We start from the raw sequence: 20,079 nt of genomic DNA, 5'->3' as shown, positions 1-20,079 counted from the left end.
GGCTGGAGACCCCGGTGTGACCATTTTCTCTCTCTCTCTCTCTCTGCTTGTAAATAACTATATTTTAGAAGTCTTCCTCTGGAGGTAGTAGGATCACTGTGAGTTCAAGGCCAGCCTGGGGATACAGAGTGAGTTTCAGGTCATCCTGGGCTAGAGTGAGACCCCATCTAGAAAAATAAAAACAAAATAAAAAGAAAAGAAAAAGAATTCTTCCTCCTCAATTTTCTTTTCCCCACTCCTTTTCCTTTTAAAATCTGTGCCAATGTCTAACTTACTGTGGGCGGCAAGGAGGGAATTCCTCACACTTCATTTGGTCCCACTTCCCCTTTCCGAAGTCCTATGGCTCATCCCCTGTGGCCCTCCCCCCCCCCCCACTGGCCCCCACCCCAGCTGTTCCGTTCATCTCAGCTGCCTTGCGGCCGAGGGGAGACTTCCTGTTGGATTTGGGCCTCTTGAGTGCCCATTTTAAGGGCTCTTTTTCTGGATATTAATGCATTTCTCTCCTTAAGACTCCGGTCTTCATTCCTCTTAACTAACAGCAGTGTGGTACGTGAGCAGCCTTCACCCGAGCCATTGCGTAGGAGGGAAACTGAGGCTCAGCAGGGATGTGCTGAGGTGAGAAGAGGAAGGCCTTGCTGCCGGGGGCCTGCCGGCCCTGGGTCTTTGGAAAGTCACTCAACCTTCCAAGGTGCTTCCTCATCGATCCCAGAAAAAGCAGCTCTGTGTGAGAGAGAGAGGTGGATAGAGAGAGAATGGGCGCGCCAGGGTCTCCAGCTGCTGCAGATGAACTCCAGACACATGCGCCACCTTGTGCATCTGGCTAACGCGGGTCCTAGGGAACTGAACCTGGGGCCTTTAGCTTTTCAGGCAAGCTCCTCAACGGCTAAACCATCTCTCCAGCCCCCTCAGTAAGACTTTTTGTTTTTTTGTTTTGTTTGTTTTTCCACCAGGAGGTGTGGTAATGGGGCAAAGAGGAAAGGTTGCCCTCTTTGTGCATTGGCACAGCCGCCCAGTTTTATGAAAACTTGGGCATGTCATCGGGCCTCAGTTTCCTCCTTTCTTTCTTTATTTTTTTTTTGTGTGTGTGTCTCTTTCAAGGTAGGGTCTTGCTCTAGCCCATGCTGACCACTGTGTAGCCTCAGGCTGGCCTCGAACTCACAGCGATCCTCCTACCTCTGCCTCCTGAATGCTGAGACTAAAGGCGTGCGCCGCCACGCCCGGCCAGTCCTGAGTTTCTACATTTGTGTAACAGTCACTCCAACAGTGACTACTCCGTTCTTTTCGCGTGGGGACAGCGGTGCATGTATGCAATGTGTGTTCATTTGTGTGCAGGTGGGTTGCGTGTGTATTTGTATGTGCATACATGTGGAGACAAAAGGTCGACAATGAATGTCTTCCTCAGTCCATTTCCACCTTTCTTACCCAGATAGGATCTCACTGAGCCCAGAGCTGACCGACTGGGCTGGTCCACAGGGGTCCTCTGCCACTTCCCTGGCACCAACCCTGCAGGTACGCACCACCACGTCTAGCATTTATGTGGGTTCTAGGATTACAAACTCAGGTCCTCACACCTACACAGCAAACATCTTACTGCCTGAGCCATCACCCCAGCCACTTCATGTAAGTTATTTATTTCGTTATTTATTTGAGAGAGAGAGGAAAATTGAGAGAGAGAATGGGTGTACTAGAGCCTCTAGCTACTGTAAACAAACTCCAGAAGCATGCGCCAACTTGTGCATCTGGCTTTATACGTGGGTACTGGGGAATCGAACCTGGGTCCTTAGGCTTCGTAGTCAAGCACCTTAACCACTAAGCCATCTCTCCAGCCCTATGTTAGGTTTTTTTGACGCACCATCTAAATAGTCCCTGCGCCATGCCTGACCTGAACGAGACCTTCCCGGTTGGTAGCTCTGCTGTCTGTCTCAGATCCTGTTCTCTGTGTCCCAGAGGTCCCCGCTCATTCGTGGTGGGTTTGGGTCTGGTACGAAAGCCCAGGTGGGCCAGTTTCTGGCCCTGGATTCCCACTACAGCTCCCGGTAAGTCCCCAGGTGGAAGGATTGTTCTGGAATCTCAACAACCTGTGGACCTTGAAACCTAGAAACCATGAGTCATCAGGATGGGAGTACAGGTCCATGACAGTGGCCCCTGGCTTTCTAAAGCTACCCTGGAACTGGCTGGGCAATTCTTGTCGATTTCTATCAATTTTTCACATGAAAGGAAGGGCATGGGTTTAGTGATAGTAACAGCTTCTGCTTACCCAGTGCCTGTAGAGCAGAGGCACGAGGCTCAGTGTGAAACAACGTTCTTACTGATCCCGGCGTCCCCAGCAAGGATAGGTGGCCGGCCCCACGATCTAGGAGAGGAACAAAGGTCATGGGGCCAGTGAGGGATGGACCCAGATTGGAGCAAGGTCTCCTTCTCCGTAGTTCATTACCCCGTGCGTGGAAACAGATGACCTTCCCTAAACCCCATGAAGCTTCCCCAGCAGTAAGTTGCATGGCAGACTGCTCCTGAAATCCCCAGGCCAGGTTCACCAGTGGCCAGATTGAAGTTAACCAAGATAACAGTGTTTCGGGGAAAAGAAAATAGATAGAAATCCTAGAAGTTGTTAAACATTAGGAGGAGGACAAGGCAGCTCCTAATTTGGAGACCTCATTGAGCTTAGGAAGAGGGAGAATTTCGCTGGTAAGCTCTTAAAAACTTATTGGATAGTAATTTTATTTTGTTGATTTTTAAAAATATTTTAGTTATTTCTTCTCCTTTTTTAAAATTTATTTTCAAGCAGGGAGAGATAGAGAGAAGAGAGTGAGGGAGAATGAGTGTTCCAGGGCCTCCAGTCACTGCAAATGAACTTCAGATGCACACACCACTTAGTGCATCTGGCTTTACATGGGTACTGGGGAATTGAACCTCAGGTCATTAGGCTTTGCAGGCAAGTGCCTTAACCACTGAGCGATCTCTTTAGCCCCAATTAAAAAAAATTTTTTTTTTCTTTTTGAGGTAGGGTCTCGCTCTAGTCCAGGCTGACATGAAATTCACTCTGTAGTCTAAGACTGCCCTCAAACCCACAGCAATCCTCCTACCTCTGCCTCCCCAGCACTGAGATTAATGGTGTGTGCCACCACACTCAGCCTGGTAAAAATATTTTCAGAAAGAAGAAAAAGGGCTGGAGAGATGGTTTAGTGGTTAAGATACTTGCCTGTGAAGCCTAAAGACCCAGGTTCAATTCCCCAGTATCCATGTAAGCCAGATGAACAAGGTAGCACATGCATCTGGAGTTAGTTTGCAGTGGCTAGAGGCCTTGGCATGCCCATTCTCTCTCTCTCTCTCTCCAATAAATAAATAAAAATCTTTTAAAAATTTGAAGCAGAAGAAAGAAACCCATCCCAGGCCTAACTTAGAGTAGGTGGGCAACAGGTATTGATGGCATGCTGGTCGGAGCTTAATGTTTGCCCACAGGATTTGTATCACTGCAGGGGACAACCATGCCATGGTTTGGCTCTGTATAAGGTCTCTCTTCAGTTGCCAGTCACTGTATTGACTTATTTGTACATAAACACTTATTCCTCATACCCTTCTCTTCGCCAACATTCAGAGATAATGATATACAATCTCTGTAATGTTACAGACATTGCTTCAAAAACATTCTGTTGCTATAGGAATGTTTATGATGTGCTTATCGCTAAAATTTCATGAGCAACCAACTCCAAAATTGCAGATAATTTAGCGTTTGAAGTGAGGGAGTGAGGGTGTATGTGTGTTTGCATTAGAAACAAAACAAGCCTTTGAAAAGGGAAGTTTTCTTCCTGCAGAATTATCTGTTCCAAAAGTTTAAAATAAGAACGACTTAAAAGCTGAGAGGGGACTGGAGAATGGCTCAGCAGTTAAAGGCGCTTGTTTGCAAAGCCTGATGGCCTGGGTTTGATTTCCCAGTACCCACGTTATTTCAGAGTCACAGAGTGGCACACGTTTCTGAAATTTGTTTGCAGCAGTTAGAGGCCCTGGCACACCCAAGCTCTCGCTCTCTCTGCTTCTCTCTCAAATAAATATGTAGTTAAAAAAAAAAAAAAGCTGAGCAATTAGAGTCCTAAACACTTTCTCTTACACGTTTAGATGGGTGAGAAAGGCTTGGAATGCCTCCCTTAGGCAGTAAAGCCATCATTAAGGTAGAAGGCTTGTAAAGCTTTTTTTAAAGCTGGCTGGTGTGGTGTGTGTGTGTGTGCACATGCACATGTGCACACACGTGTACATGTGTGTGTTATGTGTTCCTGTTCATGCATGTGGACACATATGTATGTCCCAGGAGTGTACTTACATACACTTATGTACGTGTGTTTGGAAGCCAGAGGTTCATGTGGATGGCTCTCCACCTTATTTTCTGAGAGGGTCCCTCACTGAAGCTGGAGCTCACCCACGCAGCTAGACACACTGGCCAGCAGGCCCCAGACATCCTCCTGTGTCTGCCTCCTCAACACTGGGATCACAAGCACGTGCCACCCTGATTTTCCTGTGGGGGCTGGGCATCCACATTCAGGTCCTCATGATGGTGTAGCGTGCGCCTTACCTGTGAGCCATCTCCCCAGCCCACAAAGGAGTTCTCTTGATGTGTGTTTTCCTTTTGGGTTTTTTGTTTGTTTGTTTGTTTTTGTTTTTTTGAGGTAGGGTTTCACTATCCCAGGCTGACCTGGAATTCACTATGGAGTCTCGGGGTGGCCTCAAACTCACGATGATCCTCCTACCTCTGCCTCCCGAGTGCTGGGATTAAAGGCATGTGCCACCACACCTGGCTTTATTGTTATTAAAAAAAAAAAAAAAGCCAGGCATGGTGGCGCACGCCTTTAATCCCAGCACTCGGGAGGCAGAGGAAGGAGGATCGCCATGAGTTCAAGGCCACCCTGAGACTCCATAGTGAATTCCAGGTCAGCCTGGGCTAGAGTGAGACCCTATCTTGAAAAACCAAAAAGAAAAACAAACAAACAAACTTTTTTATTGATTTATTTGCAACGAGAGAGAGACTGGGCGCACCAGGGCCTCTAGCCACTGCAAAGAAACTCCAGATGAATATACCACTTTAAACAGAAAATGTGGGGGTCTGGGGAGATGATACAAGGGCTAAAAGCACTTGCTTACAAAACCTTCCAGCCCTGATTCAGTTCCGCAGCACCCACGTCACGCCAGATGCGAAGTGGAGCGTGTGTCTGCGGTCGCCATAGAGTCTGAAGCTTGTAGGACAGCTAGTCTGATACTCATTTGCAGTTTGGAGTTCATTTGCCCAACAAGAGGCCTTGTCTTTTAAAAAAAAAAAAAAGATTATTTTATTTTTATTTATTAGAGACACAGAGAAGGAGAGAGAGAGAATGGGCATGCCAGGGCCTCTAGCCACTGCAGATAAACTCCAGATGCCTGTGCCACCTTGTACATCTGGCTTACGTAGGATCTGGAGATTTGAACCTGGGTCCTTTGGCTTTGCAGGCATGCACTGTAACCACTGAGCCATCTGTCCAGCCCAAGAGGCCTTGGCTTAAAGAAGGTAGAGCACCTTGAAGGTGTCCTCTGACCTCCAGACGCATTCTTCAACATGCACACACACATACACACACACAAATGAATCAATAAAATTTTAAAGGGTTTTACTTTGAATGAGTATCTTTAAATGTCTCTAGCAGTTCATTAATATAATCTAGACTTCAGAAAAAATATTTGCCAATGACTTAGAAATCAAAATGCATAACTGGAGAGATGGCTCAACAGTTAAGGCACTTGCCTGCAAACCCTAATGACCTGAGTTTGATTCCCCAGTACCCATGTAAAGCCAGATGCACCCATGTGTCTGGAGTTTGTTTGCAGTGGCTAGAGGCCCTGGCATCCCCATTCTTTTTTTAAAAAAAAAAAAATTCTGTTTATTTATTTGAGAGCAACAGACAGAGAGAGAAGGAGGCAGAGAGAAAGAGAGAGAACGGGCACTCCAGGCCCTCCAGCCATTGCAAATGAACTCTAGATGCATGTGCCACCTTGTACATCTGGCTTATGTGGGTCCTGGGGAATTGAGCCTTGAACCAGGGTCCTTAGGCTTCATAGGCAAGCGCTTAACCACTAGGCCATCTGTCCAGCCCTCTTTCTCTTTCTCTATCTTGTCTGTCTCTCTCTCTCTGCTTTCAAATAAAATTTAAAAAAAAAAAAAAAAGAAGAGAGAGAGAAAGAAATTAAAATGCATGACAAAACTGACCCTCCATCACGGGTACTTTGATGGGCACTGTGCCGTAGCTCTTGTAGCTGTTCCGATTCCCCATAAACCGCTCTCCCCGTCCTTCCCCCTATTTTGAAACAGACACTGCCTCTAGTTCAACTTGGCGGCCTCTTTCTCAGGGCTGCCCTGGGCACAGCGTAGAACTGTCCCATGAGTGCCTGCCTGCTCTTTAAGGGCGAGGGAACCTTCAGGAACTCCCTGGGCTTGGGGACAGTAGCCTCTGCAGGATGATGGTGGCGAGCTGGGGGTAAATGATGACGAAGTGACTCTCTTTTCTCCTTTTTCTCACTCAGACCCAGGTCTCTTCTTCCCGCCTGCCTAGCAGTATGAAGACAGCATGACTGGCCGGCTGCAGGAGACGCCCCCAGAGCCAGGCCCCCAACTCAGCCACTTGCGGCCAAGGTCAAGGTAAGCTTGCTTGATTTTTTTTTTTTTTTTTTTCTGGAAGGTGGAAGAGATGTCATCTGAACAAATCCTAGGTGCTGTTGTAATCCGTCACCCTATGCGAGAAGAACAGGCTGTGCTGAGACAAGGGTAGCCTTAAAAAAGCATCAGCCTGACAAGGTGGGGTGTTCTGTTTGTGGAGGGCGCAGAGGCCAGCGGGGGGCAGAAAGGACTCCCGATGGAGGTTCTGGGGTGGAGCTCTTCTTACTCCATCACTTCCTGCATCTGGCACTTTGGACAGGTCTGTGAGGGAATGTTGAATGGATGAATCTCTGGGACAGGATAGACTTGCAAAGACTACTCAATCTGTGGTCTCGGATTCCCAGCATGTGCCAGACAAACCCCCCTTTCCTGAGCAGAATCAAAAACAGCACCGCAAGCCTGACATCCCCCGCGCCAGGGTGACAGAGACGGACGCTGAGGACGCTCAAAATGCACCAGAGCGGGAATCCAGAAGCTGCTGAGAGCTCAACACTAAAGCAGACTTAAAACACACCCACCATGGCCCAGGGAACATTGCGGAAGAGGGGGCAGAGAGAGCGTAAGAGTCACGGGGTGGGATGGAGCACCCAGAGGCATTGCCCCTCGCCACGAAGACTTAGAGCTCTTCTGACAACTCATAACCCACAGCCTCATGGTGAACACTAGTAACCCCACTGAGGGGGGCCCTCAGCGGCACGGGAATGGGGAGGAAAACGATGGTACCAACACATGGTGTTAATTTAAAAAGAGAAAGATGAGCCGGGTGTGGTGGCGCACGCCTTTAATCCCAGCACTTGGGAGGCAGAGGTAGGAGCATCATCATGAGTTCAAAGCCACTCTGAGTACCTTTTAAAAAGAAAAAGAGAGAGAGAGAGAGATGGGCTGGAGAGATGGCCTTGCAATTAAGGCGCTTGTGTGCAAAGCTTAAGGACCCAAGTTCAGTTCCCCAATACCCACATAAAGCCAGGTACAGAAGGTGACACATGTGTCTGGAGTTCGTTTGTTGAGGCTAGAGGCGCTGGTGCATCCATTCTCTCTCTCTCAAATAAGTAGTGAAAAATAAGTAAATAATTAATTAAACATTGGTTAATGAACCCCTTTATCAGAATCCCTGTGGCAATAGTTTAGAACAGATACTTGGCATCAAACTACCCAGGTCAGAACTTCAGAAAGAAGATTGGCCCTTTTTGAAAAAAAGAAAAAGAAAGGACAAGAATAAAAGAGAGACTTAGGGGCTGGAGAGATGGCTCAGCAGTTAAAAACACTTGCTTGCAAAGCCTGTCTGCCAGGGTTCAATTCTCTATTACCTGTGTAAAGCCAAATGCACAAAATGGCGCATGTATTTGGAGTTTGTTTATAGCAGTGGGAAGCCCTGGTGTTCCTGTTCTCTGTCCTCTCCCTCAAATAAATAAATAATTTTTTTTCTTGAAAAAGAGACTTAGATGCTAACCAGTGTTGGACAGTGTATTAGTTACTTTCTTATTGTTGTGACAAAATACCTGACAAAGGTAACTTAAAGAAGGAAGGTTTTGGGCTGGAGAGATGGCTTAGCGGTTAAGAAGGAAGGTTTTATTTTGCCTCACAATTTGTGGGTATGGTTCAGCATGGAGGAGAAGGCATGGCGGCAGGAGCATGAGGCAGCTGGTCACATCGTGTCCATGGTCAGGACACAGAGGGAGATAAGTACTGGTGCTTAGCTTGCTCACTCCTTTTTATTCGTTTTGGGATTTCAGTCCCTGAGATCATGCTACCCACATTCCTGGTGAGTCTTCCCTCCTCAGTTAAAACCTTTCTGGAACCACCGTCACAGACACACCTAGAGATGTGTTTCTGTGGTGATTCTAAATCCAGTCAAGTTGACAATGAAGATTAATTATCATAGTTACTGTTGAAACATTTTTCCTAACATTGGAACAGATTCTGCCTTTCAGTAATTTCTTCCTGAGCCCTGTGCTACCATCCAGAACCACAAAGACTCATCTTTCAGAGACTTTTGTCCTTGGATTGGAGACGTCAATTGTGATTTCGCTTTTCTTTTGGTATAATTTCTTCCTAGATACTGGTGCCACTCATTTCGTCCCTTTATCCATTTCATATTGGAAGGTTTCAGCTCCAGGGTCTGCTCTGTTCACTTGCTTCCTCAACTTACAAATCCCCAAGAGACTCATTGATAGGCCGAAGAGATGGCTTAGCAGTTAAGGTGCTTGCCTATAAAGCTTAAGGACCCAGGTTCAATTCCCCAGGACCCATATAAGCCCCATGCACAAGGTGGCGCATTCATCTGCAGTTTGTTTGCAGTGGCTAGAGACCCTGGCACACCCATTCTCTCTATCTATCTACCTATCTACCTATCTATCTATCTATCTATCTATCTATCTATCTATCTATCTATGTAGGTATGTATGTATGTATGTATGTATCTATCTATCTATCTATCTATCTACCTATCTATCTATCTATCTATCTATCTATCTATCTATCTATCTATCTATGTAGGTATGTATGTATGTATGTATGTATGTATGTATGTATGTATGTATCTATCTATCTATCTATCTATCTATCCGCACACATATATATAGCTGTCTCCTCTCTCTTTCCCTGTCTAATAATAAAAAAAAATTAAATTAAAATTTAAAAAGAGACTCATTCATTTACTATTTAAGACAGGCACTATACTGAATATTGAAGAAAAGAAAGACGGGATCCCTCTCTCTCTCTCTCTCTCTCTGTCTCTCTTTCTCTGTTTGTTTTTGGTTTTGGGTTTTTGTTTGTTTGTTTGTTTGTTTTTTAGGTTTTGCAAGATAGGGTCTTGTTCTAGCCCAGGCTGACCTGGAATTCACGATGGAATCTCAGGCTGGTCTCAAACTCTCAGTGATCCTCCTACCTCTGCCTCCTGTATGCCACCATGCCCTGCTTGCTTTCCCCCCACCCCCCACTTTATTCAGCTCCTAAGATAGTCTGCTTACATTCAGAACAGGATCTTCCCTCTGTCTGGAATCTCCCTCACAGACATGACCAAGGTTGATTCCAAATCCGGTCAAGTTGACAATGAAGACTCCACCTCGCACATTGGTACTTGCTCAAAAAGTGTGCACAGTCCTTCTTACTTTGCACTCAGCACATTCATTGTTCAATTAGAAGCTGGGCACAGTGTCTGGTCTGCCACATTGCCAGAAACTATCTCTCTTTCTCTCTTTTTTTTCCCCTCTCCTCTGCAGCCCACATAGGCAAAATATCTAATCCAAAATGAACACGGTCCAGAGAGAGTATGAAACTGTTCGCTGTCTCAGGGCGAGGAGTGGAGGATTGGGAAGGATGATCTCTCACCTCTTTCCCCACCTTCTATCACCCCGCCAAGTTGACCATTGCGGGGGGGGGGGGGGGCGGTGGGTGTTAGCTCTATGCTAACAAGGGACATCAGGTTCCACCCAGGTTGCTTTAAATAGCTGGTCAGCTATGTGAAACTTGTTTATGAATCTGCTGTTTATCTTGCTTAAGGGAGGAAATAGCTTCTGCATATTTGGTGGCTTGTGTCTCCAACAGTCACCACTGACTTTCATGCTTTGTTCCCGCTTGGCCTCTGCCTCCTGAACCCGAAGCTAGTTCCTCCTGTGCTTCCCCACTTCCCCCCAGACTCCAGGAACTCACTCTGTCTCTGTCTCTTTATTTTATTTATTTGAGAAAAAGAGAACAGGCGCGCCAGGGCCTCTAGCCACCGCAAACGAACTCCAGACGCATGCGCCCCCTTGTGCATCTGGCTTGCGTGGGTCCTGGGGAATCAAACCGAGGTCCTTTTGGCTTTGCAGGCAAACGCCTTACCCGAACCCTATCTCGTCCCTTTTTTTTTTTTTTTTTTTTTATTTGAGAGTGACAGACACAGAGAGAAAGACAGATAGAGGGAGAGAGAGAGAGTGGGCGCGCCAGGGCTTCCAGCCTCTGCAAACGAACTCCAGACGCGTGCGCCCCCTTGTGCATCTGGCTAACGTGGGACCTGGGGAACTGAGCCTCGAACCGGGGTCCTTAGGCTTCACAGGCAAGCACTTAACCGCTAAGCCATCTCTCCAGCCCCCTATCTCGTCTCTTATGCCCCTTCCCTGTTCACCTTCTACCTAGCCTACCCCGCCCCTCCTGCTGTGGGTCTTTCTGGTAATAAGTGCACGGACCCATTGGTTTGGCTTTGGACCTGGGCACAGGAGAAAGAGCTGAGTGTGACCTCTCTAAGCTCCCAGCAGTCTGCTGGGGCCAGTAGACAAGACAGGTTCAAGGACTGAAATAAGTCATAGGGAGCTCGAAACCTGGAGCTTGGATATTGTTAGAAACACTCATTGTACTTGAAGGCCATGAGTCTTCAGTATTCAGTGATGCTATTTATTTATTTATATTGTTGCTGGACATGGTGACACACACTTTTAATCCCAGCACTTGGGAGGCAGAGGGAGGAGGATCACCATGAGTTTGAGGCCACCTTGAGACTCTATAGTGAATTCCAGGTCAGCCTGGGCTAGATAGAGTGAGACCCTACCTCAAAAAAAAAAAAAAAAAAAAAAAAAAAAAGGCATAAAGTTGCTATGACCCTAAAAATTAAAACAAAGAATTTACAGCCAAAAAGTGCTTCCAGAAACAAGCATCTCCCTAAGATTGTCAGGAATTGGGAGCGCTGTCCAGGGGGCGGGGTGGTCAACGGGCAAGCTCAAGGAAGACTTGCAGTTGCTCCACGGTGCAGGTAGGCGAGGACCGTGGAGAAGGAGCACGGTGCTTCCTTGGTGAAGAAGCAACGGGGCCTTCCGGTAGAGATGGGCGCTCTTATGAGGCAGGGAGACCCAGTAAGGCACTTCCAGACCCACGGGTGATGTTGTAGTGAGCTTCTCGTTGCTGGCAGAAAGAACCCAGCCAAAAGCAGTTTACGGAAGGCAGGGGCTTATTTTAGTTCAAGACTCGGGGGGAAGCCCCACGATGGCAGCGGAAGCGGTGGCATGAGCCGAGGGTGGACCTCACCTCCAGGCCGACATCAGGTGGTCAACTGCAGCAGGAGAGTGTGCGGCTGGCAAGGGCAAGCAGGCTGCATCACACCCACAGGCTGCTCCTAGCGACGCACCATCTCCAGTGAGGGTCCAGTTCCCAAATTGCCACCAGTTGGGGACCTAGCATTCCGAGCACATGAGTTGACACCTGGATCAAAGCACCACCCATAGCCTCCAGGGGCACTGGTGAAGAGCTGCCACCCATTAGCATATCAAGAGCCCTGTGCGTCCTGCAGTGAATGCCACCAACTTATCTCTGTGAAACGGGGAACGACTGGCGCCTGCTGCAGTCAGGTTCGCATTGCTGGCAGAAAACACTCAACCAAGGGGGCTGGAGAGATGGCTTAGCGGTTAAGCGCTTGCCTGTGAAGCCTAAGGACCCCGGTTCGAGGCTCGGTTCCCCAGGTCCCACGTTAGTCAGATGCACAAGGGGGCGCACGCGTCTGGAGTTCGTTAGCAGTGGCTGGAAGCCCTGGCGCGCCCATTCTATCTCTCTCCCTCTATCTGTCTTTCTCCCTGTGTCTGTTGCTCTCAAATAAATAAATAAAAAAAGAAAACACCCAACCAAGAGAAGCTTGTGGGAATAGAAAGGGGGGGCGTAATTTTGGCTTACAGACTCGAAGGGAAGCTCCATGAAGACAGGGGAAAACGATGGCATGAGCAGAGGGTGGACATCACCTCCTGGGCAACATCAGGTGAACAACAGGAACAGGACAGTGTGCCAAACACTGGCAAGGGGACACTGGCTATAACACCCATACGCCCGCCCCCGACAATACACTGCTTCCAGGAGGCGTTTATTCCCAAATCGCCCTCAGCTGTGAACCTAGCATTCAAAACACCTAAATTTATGGGGGACACTCGAATCAAACCACCACAGCACCTTTCCCCAAAAATTTCAGTCTGTATCAGAGAGTATTTGGAGCAAACCATTTTCCACAGTTTGCTTAGATGTTTGGAGGCTTTGAAGGCAGCCAAGGGATGGGAAACTCAGCATGGAATTAGGGGAGGGTTTCTCTTGGGGTTCCGAGATAGTCTCCACCAGCTGAGTAGCCAAAGCCCATTCCCCTGGGGTTAAAGGCCCAACCCCACCAGCCAACCCCGAAGTCTGTTCACAGTGTCTCTGGGTGGTGATTCACACTTCCTGCCCTGCCTCTCTTCTAGGTACTTTGAGCCAGGGTTGATTGCTTACATCCAACTGGTCTTGCCTGCTGGGGAGATTAAAATATTCCCCACTGGGTGACTTCCCGGGGCAGCCGAAATCTGACCGAAGGAAAGGCTTGTCCTAGATGCATGTGGAGACCAATCCAGGCCTAGGAATCAGGACGCGTCCCGGCCAGGCTGTCTGAGGGGTGCCGGGGTTATTGTAGGTATGGAGCCAGGAGACGCCCCAGGCCAAGGGCTCCTGAGCTTGCGGAGTTGCATGAAAGCTAATGGGAACATGTTCCAATGTGAGTCATTAAGTGCTGCTCTGGAAATTGGCCAGCAGCTCCTTCTCACTGTGGAGGGAGTGGTCTCCCTACAAAAAAAAAAAAAAAATGGTTTCAGCAGGGCGTGGTGGCACACACCTTTAATCCCAGCATTTGGGAGGCAGAGGTAGGAGGATCGCTGTGAGTTCACAGCCACCCTGAGACTACACAGTGTTCCAGGTCAGCTTGAGCTAGACTGAGACCCAACCATGAAAAACAAAACAAAAATAAATAAATAAAAGATTTAATGTGCTGGAGAGATAGCTCAGTGGGTAGAGTACCATTCTCTCTCTGTGTGTGTCTCTCTCTTTTCTATCTCTTTCTTTCTTTCTTTCTTTCTTTCTTTCTTTCTTTCTTTCTTTCTTTCTTTCTTTCTTTCTTTCTTTTTATTTGAAAGAGAGAGGGAAAGAGACAGAGGCAGATACCTAGAGAGAATAGGCGCTCCAGAGCCTCTAGCCGCTGCAGATGAACTCCAGATGCATGCCATCTTCTGCATCTGGCTTCACATGAATACTGGGGAATCGAACCCAGTTTGCAAGCAAATGCTTTTTATAACTGCTGAGCCATCTCTCCAGCCCTGCTTCTATACTTTTAATTATACTATTATAGCTGGAGCCTAAGTCAATTCTGATACCATCCCCCACTCAGTCTCTTTCCTCTTCCAAAAGATGGGGGGACAGACTGAAGTCTGGATGTCACAGTTCTTAGCATCCTTCTCTCACAGGTGGGATCTTCAGGGGTCACCTAAGGCACCAGTGTGGGAAGCCCACACTACCTCAATATCTTGGTCCACGATGGTGGGGTGGGACAGAACTTGGGGAAGCTCGTTTCAAAAGTGTCCAGAACCCTCCAAGTCTCGCCTCCCCATTCTGCGAAGTGAAGTGTGACTTCGGGGAGGGGAAGTCATTTGCTCAACAAGGTCACAGAGTGGTCTCCTGTTCTGTTTGGTCCACCGTTATCTTTATATAAGGTTTACATTTCCTGAATATGCAGCAACTAGGTAGGGTGGGGAGGGCAGGGGAAGCGGGCTTAAAAGAGCGCTGTCTGAGAATGTTTAAGTTTCCGGTGGCAAGGAGATAGTCTATGAGCCCGGATCAAAGGGAAAGAGGGAGGCTTGGCCTAGATTCAGAAGACCAAGAGTGGAGGGAAAAGGAAGGATCAAAATGAGAAAACTCGGACATTTTTATTGATGAAATAGAGACAAATAACAATTCACATTCTTGAATCTCAATAGTGCCTACATAAAATTTTAATATTTGGTTTATTATTATTATTTATCTTTTTTGGTTTTTTTTCGAGGTAAGGTCTCACTCTAGCCCAGGCTGAACTGAAATTCACTATGGAGTCTCAAGGTGGCCTCGAACTCACGGCGATCCTCCTACCTCTGCCTCCCAAGTGCTGGGATTAAAGGCGTGCGCCACCACGCCCGGTAAATTTTTTGGTTTTTTTTTGAGGTAGGGTCTCACTCTAGCTCAGGCTGATCTGGAATTCACTCTGTCCTTTCAGGGTGGCCTCGAACTCATGGCGATCCTCCCACCTCTGCCTCCCAAGTGCTGGGATTAAAGGCTTGTGCCACGCCCAGCCTTTTTCTTAATTTTTAAAAGCACTATATTGACTGATTGACTGACTTGCCCTTGAGTGTATGGGTGTGCCAGGATCTCTTTCTATTGCAAATGAACATCATATGTTTATTTGTATCTTTTTTTTTTTTTTTTTTTTGGTTTTTCAAGATAGGGTCTCACTCTAGCCCAGGCTGACCTGGAATTCACTGTGTCGTCTCAGGGTGGCCTCGAACTCACAGCGATCATCCTACCTCTGCCTCCTGAGCACTGGGATCACAGGCATGTTCCACCGTGCCCAGTTGGTGTGGTACTTGAGATGGAGCCCAGGTTTGGTGCTTACTAAGGCAAGCACTCTATCCATTGAGCCACATCCCTGACACCCTGTTTGTATGCCTGGAGAGTGCTCATGTCATATATCATCTGAGTAGAGCTAGTGATTTGTACTCCTTAGTGGTACTTTGTCCGGGACCTGGTGACCTCTCATGTCTTTGGTTGGCGTGTGACCTCCCATAATGACTGCCTCCCTGGAGCTGTCATCACTCACCCCCAAATGAAAATACAGCCTCCTCCGGAGTCTCCTTGAGGGATAGGATGTGCTCCCCAAGTTGTTCCTGTAGGGTTGGCTTTGTTTTATTCTTTTCTAAGATCGGGGGGGGGGGGGTTGTCTGTGCTCTGAGGGAATCAGAAACCTCTGTCCACAGAGGCTCATGGCATCAGGAGATGCGTGAGGCAGTGAGGCCACTACAGACCAGTATCCCCGGGACAGCCCAGCTACACTGAAAGGTTCCTCAGAGGAACTGTCTGTCATCTCGGTGGGAGGAGAAGCTGCAAGTCAAAGTGAGGAAATGGTGACTGTACTGCCAGCTTCCTGGCATCTGAGAGCCAAGGCGTCTAGATCCAGGAAAGGAAATGGAGTCTGACCTTCTCTGGTGTCGTGGAGGGGCTGGAGTGACTTCAGAGAACTGAGTACACTCTATTAGACTGTTTTGCCCTTAATCAATATTGTTGTGTTTGTTCTTTTCTTTTTAAAAAATTTTATTTATTTGAGAGAGAGAGAGAGGCAGCTAGAGAGAGAATAGGCACACCAGGGCTTCAGCCATTGCAAATGAACTCCAGACACATGCACCACCTTGTACATCTGGCTTATGTGAGTACTGGGGAGTTGAACCTGGGTCCTTAGGCTTCGCAGGCAAGTGCCTTAACCACTAGGCTATCTCTCCAGCCCTTTTTTTTTTTTTAATTTTTATTTATTTATTTTTTTAAAGTCTTTTGACACAGGGTCTGACTATATGGCCTTAGGCTGGCTTTGAACTCTTTTATTTATTTATTTATTTGAGAGCGACAGACACAGAGAGAAAGACCGATAGAGGGAGAGAGAGAGAATGGGCGCGCCAGGGCTTCCAGCCTCTGCCAACGAACTCCAGACACCTGCGCCCCCTTGTGCATCTGGCTAACGTGGGACCTGGGGAACCGAGCCTCGAACCGGGGTCCTTAGGCTTCACAGGCAAGCGCTTAACCGCTAAGCCATCTCTCCAGCCCATCTCCAGCCCTTTTTTAAAATTGTTCTTTTGGGGCGCGCGCACGCGCGTGTGTGTGTGCGTGTGTGCGTGCGCGCGCGTGCATAGAATGGAAGGAGTGCTTCTGGGTGCGCGTGGTGCCCATGCGGAGTCCAGAGGACAGCGGGGTCCTCCTCTATCACTGTTCCACCCTGCTTCCTCGAGGCAGGGTCGCTGAGCCTGAAGCCCACGCTACCTTTGGGTGAGACTGGCTAACCAGCAAGCCCAGCTACCCCCCTGTCTCCGCCTACCTCAGCAGTAGCGTCGCAGGCATGCACGTCCATGCTTGGTGGATTTTTTTTTAATGCATTTGTTAGAGTTACCATTTTATTTATTGATTTATTGATTATTTAATTATTTAAGAGAGAGAGAGAGAATGGGCGCCTCTAGCCGCTGCAAATGAGTTCCAGACGCGTGTGCCGCCTTGTGCATCTGGCCTACATGGGCACTAGGGAATTGAACCTGGTTTAGGCTTCACAGGCAGGTACCTTAACGGCTAAGCCATCTCTCCAGCCCCATGCTTGGCTTAAGATGTATTTATTTATTTATTTGTGAGCAGAGGGAGAGAGAGTGGGTACACCAGGACCTCTTGCTGCTGTCGGTGATCTACAGATGCATAGGCCTCTTTGTGCATCTGGCTTTATGTGGGTCCTGGGCAATCACACCTCATGCAGCAGACTTTGCAAGCAAGCGCCTTAACCACTGAGCCATCTTCCCGGCCCCCATGCTTGGCTTTTTACATGGATGCCGAGAACAAACTCAAGTCCTCAAGCCTGTGTAACAACCTCCTCTGCCCCACCAAGGCATTGCCCCAGCACCTGCATTTTGTTTTGTCGAGACAGCATCTCATTTAGCGGAGGCTGACCTTGAGCTTCCAATCCCCCTGCCTCCGCCTCCCTAGTGCTATGGTTACAGACTTTTTTTTTTTTTTAATGTTTTTTACTTTTTTTATTTGAGGATAGATAGGTAAGTAGGTAAGTAGGAAGGTAGATAGATAGGTAGAGAATCTAATAGATGAGCTAGGGTCTCTTGCTATTGAAAATGAAGTCCGGATGCATATACCACCTTGTGCATGTGGCTTTATGTGGGTCTTGGGGAATTGAACTTGGGCCATCAGGCTTTGCAAGCAAGTGCCTTTAACCACTGAGCAATGTCTGCAGCCCTGTTAGGTTTTTCAGATAGCCACTAGATCATGACTTGACTTTTCTTTTCCTGGGGGCTTGAACTGCTTGGGAACTAGACTCCTAAGGACATAATCTCACCTTTGTTACCACTAATGAGTGGAGCTGGAGAACTCAGCCTAGGTCATGACCACACTCAGATTCCCTCTTTAAAAAAAATAAAAATCTTTATTTTTATTTATTTATTAGAGAGGAAGAGAGGCAGAGGGAGGGAAAGAGAGAATGGACCTGCCAGGGCCTCCAGCCACTGCAAACGAACTCCAGATGCATGCGCCCCCTTGTGTATCAGATTCTGTCTTGAACTACACACACACACACACACACACACACACACACACACTGACCCATGTAGACACGCAGGCCCTAGGAAGCTGCCTGTGAAAACACGCAGGGAGAGGAACTTTACATTCTGTAGTTACCGCTCTGCCTGGCGGGTGTAACTGAGCCATCTTCCCATGACGTCCTGAATTTTCACTGTGGATAGAAACGGATGTACCCTGGTGCCTTGGTGCCTTCAGAGGGTATAGGGGCAAGCAAGGTTACTCCTGCAGTAGAGAGCCCCAAGCTCTTGAGGTTTCTCTCTCTCTCTCTTCCCCTTGGGTCTACTTCATTTTACTAATTGAAACAGAGCCAAGGCGAGGGTTGCCCAGGAAACAACCAAACACAACCCATCCCAACTGAGTCACTGGGCCTGATCTGAACTGTGCCTACATCGAATCCAAAGCACAGGAACCCCACCCCAGGCCAGGCCAGGACTGTACGTGCCCTCACTGGGTGCCACGACAGCCCATGCATTGTTTCACTGACTCTTCATGGAGACCTAAAACAAGAGGTGCTGCTAGTCCTGTTTTTTGTTTTTTTTTTTATTATTTAAATTTTACTTATTTATTTGAGAGAGAATGAGTGAGAGAGAGAGAGAGAGAGAGAGAGAGAGAGAGAGAGAATGGGCACACCAGGGCCTCCAGCCACTATATCTAAACTCCACATGCATGCGCCACTTTGTGCATCCATCCGGGTCCTGGGGAGTCAAATGCAGGCCATGAGGCGTCGTAGGCAAGCACCTTAACCACGGAACCATCTCTCCAGCCCCCGCTGTTGCCCTTTTACAGATGTCAAAACTGAAGCTCAGAAGCGAGTAAGATGTACTTGCCCAGGTTACTCGCCTTGCCAGGACATGGTTGGGATTTGAACCCTGGCCTTCCCACTGCACAAGCTGAGCTTTTAGGGGTTTCCATGAGGAAAACCCTTCCTTGGTGCATGAGTCTTTTTGTCTTCCTCCAGTGAGATGTTCCAGATGAAGAGCTCTTAGCTCTTTAAGCCTAGATTCATTCATTTTCGCTGTAAAAGTGCATTGCGCCGGGCGTGGTGGCACATGCCTTTAATCCCAGCACTTGGGAGGCAGAGATGGGAGGATCGCCATGAGTTCGAGACCACCCTGAGACTACATAGTGAATTCCAGATCAGCCTGAGCTAGAGCAAGACCTTGCCTCAAAAAACCAAAAAACAAAACAAAACAAAACAAATAAAAAGCATCACGTTCTCACTTCCAACTTCACGTCTAAATGCTACACAGAGACTGGGGAAATGGCTCAGTGGTTGAAACACTTGCTACGCAACTCTGTGTACCTGAGTTCGGATCCCCAGACCCCCATGTGACAACATGGGAAGCTATAGCAGGCTTCTGTAATCCCAGTGAGAAGGTGGGGGGTGGGGGGCGCGACAGGAGACTTTGCCAGAGGCCCACCAAAGGAGTGGTGAACTGTGAGGCTGCCCCAAATGACGGGGAGGCAAGGACCGCCCAAAAGTCGTCCTCAGGCATCCACACACACACACATTCATTCCGGTACTCACACATGCAAATACAAACACTAAATAAATAAATAAGTAGGAGTCTATAAATAAATAATGCTAGAAGATGACAGTTTCTTGGAGCTGACAGCCAAATTACTGGGACGTGTCTGTACTTTGGTATAAACTAGCTCTCTTTGCCCTTCTGAAGTCAAAGATAAAAGCTAAAAGGATCCAACAAGGGGAAGTAGCCCCCGTGCTGGTGAGATTTGCAGCCAGGGAACAAGGGACCTTGTAGAATGACAGAGGAAGCCTCACTATTTGGCAACAGGATGGGGGAGGGGGGAAGGTCTGGTCAGTTGTCCTCCATTGCGTGACCTTAAAAGGATCATCTCTGAATGTTAATTTCCTCATTTTTGAAACAGATAGAACAATTTATTTATTTACAAAAGACAGAGAGAGTGAATGAGTGAGTACGGGCACACCAAGGCCTCTTGTTGCTGTAAATAAACTCCAAATGCATGTGCCACATTATGCATCTGGCTTAACGTGGGCTCTGGGGAATTGAACCTGGGTCGGCAAGCTTCGCAAGCAAGCAGCTTTCACCTCTGAATTATCTCCCCAGCCCAACATCCAGGTTTTTAGTGGGGCCAGAGTAAAATTATATATGTCCACACTTTGCACTGTGCTTTCTAGAATGTTTCAGTCGGCCGTGAGGACAGGTATACATCCCCAAATTCCCCAATGCCTTCATCAGAGACTCAGCATAGGATCTTTCTTTTTTTTCCTTTTCAAAAAAATTTTTTATTAACAACTTCCATGATTA

General features: G+C 47.8%; 1 protein-coding gene across 9 annotated transcripts in view; it reads left to right on the top strand.

Moving 5' to 3' along the window:
- Window positions 1–20,079, top strand: part of Trerf1 (transcriptional regulating factor 1) — a 297,150-nt gene that overhangs the window by 184,974 nt on the left and 92,097 nt on the right. For all 9 annotated transcript variants that reach the window (XM_045156113.1, XM_045156112.1, XM_045156119.1 and 6 more), the window contains exon 4: window positions 6,541–6,655. The gene's annotated coding sequence lies outside the window, so the exon portion shown is untranslated. The remainder of the gene's footprint in view (window positions 1–6,540; window positions 6,656–20,079) is intronic.

The sequence above is a fragment of the Jaculus jaculus genome, chromosome 8, assembly GCF_020740685.1.
Source record: "Jaculus jaculus isolate mJacJac1 chromosome 8, mJacJac1.mat.Y.cur, whole genome shotgun sequence".
Classification (NCBI taxonomy): Eukaryota; Metazoa; Chordata; class Mammalia; order Rodentia; family Dipodidae; genus Jaculus; species Jaculus jaculus.
Note: the sequence above shows the minus strand (reverse complement) of the source record. Positions and strands in the feature narration are given on the sequence as shown.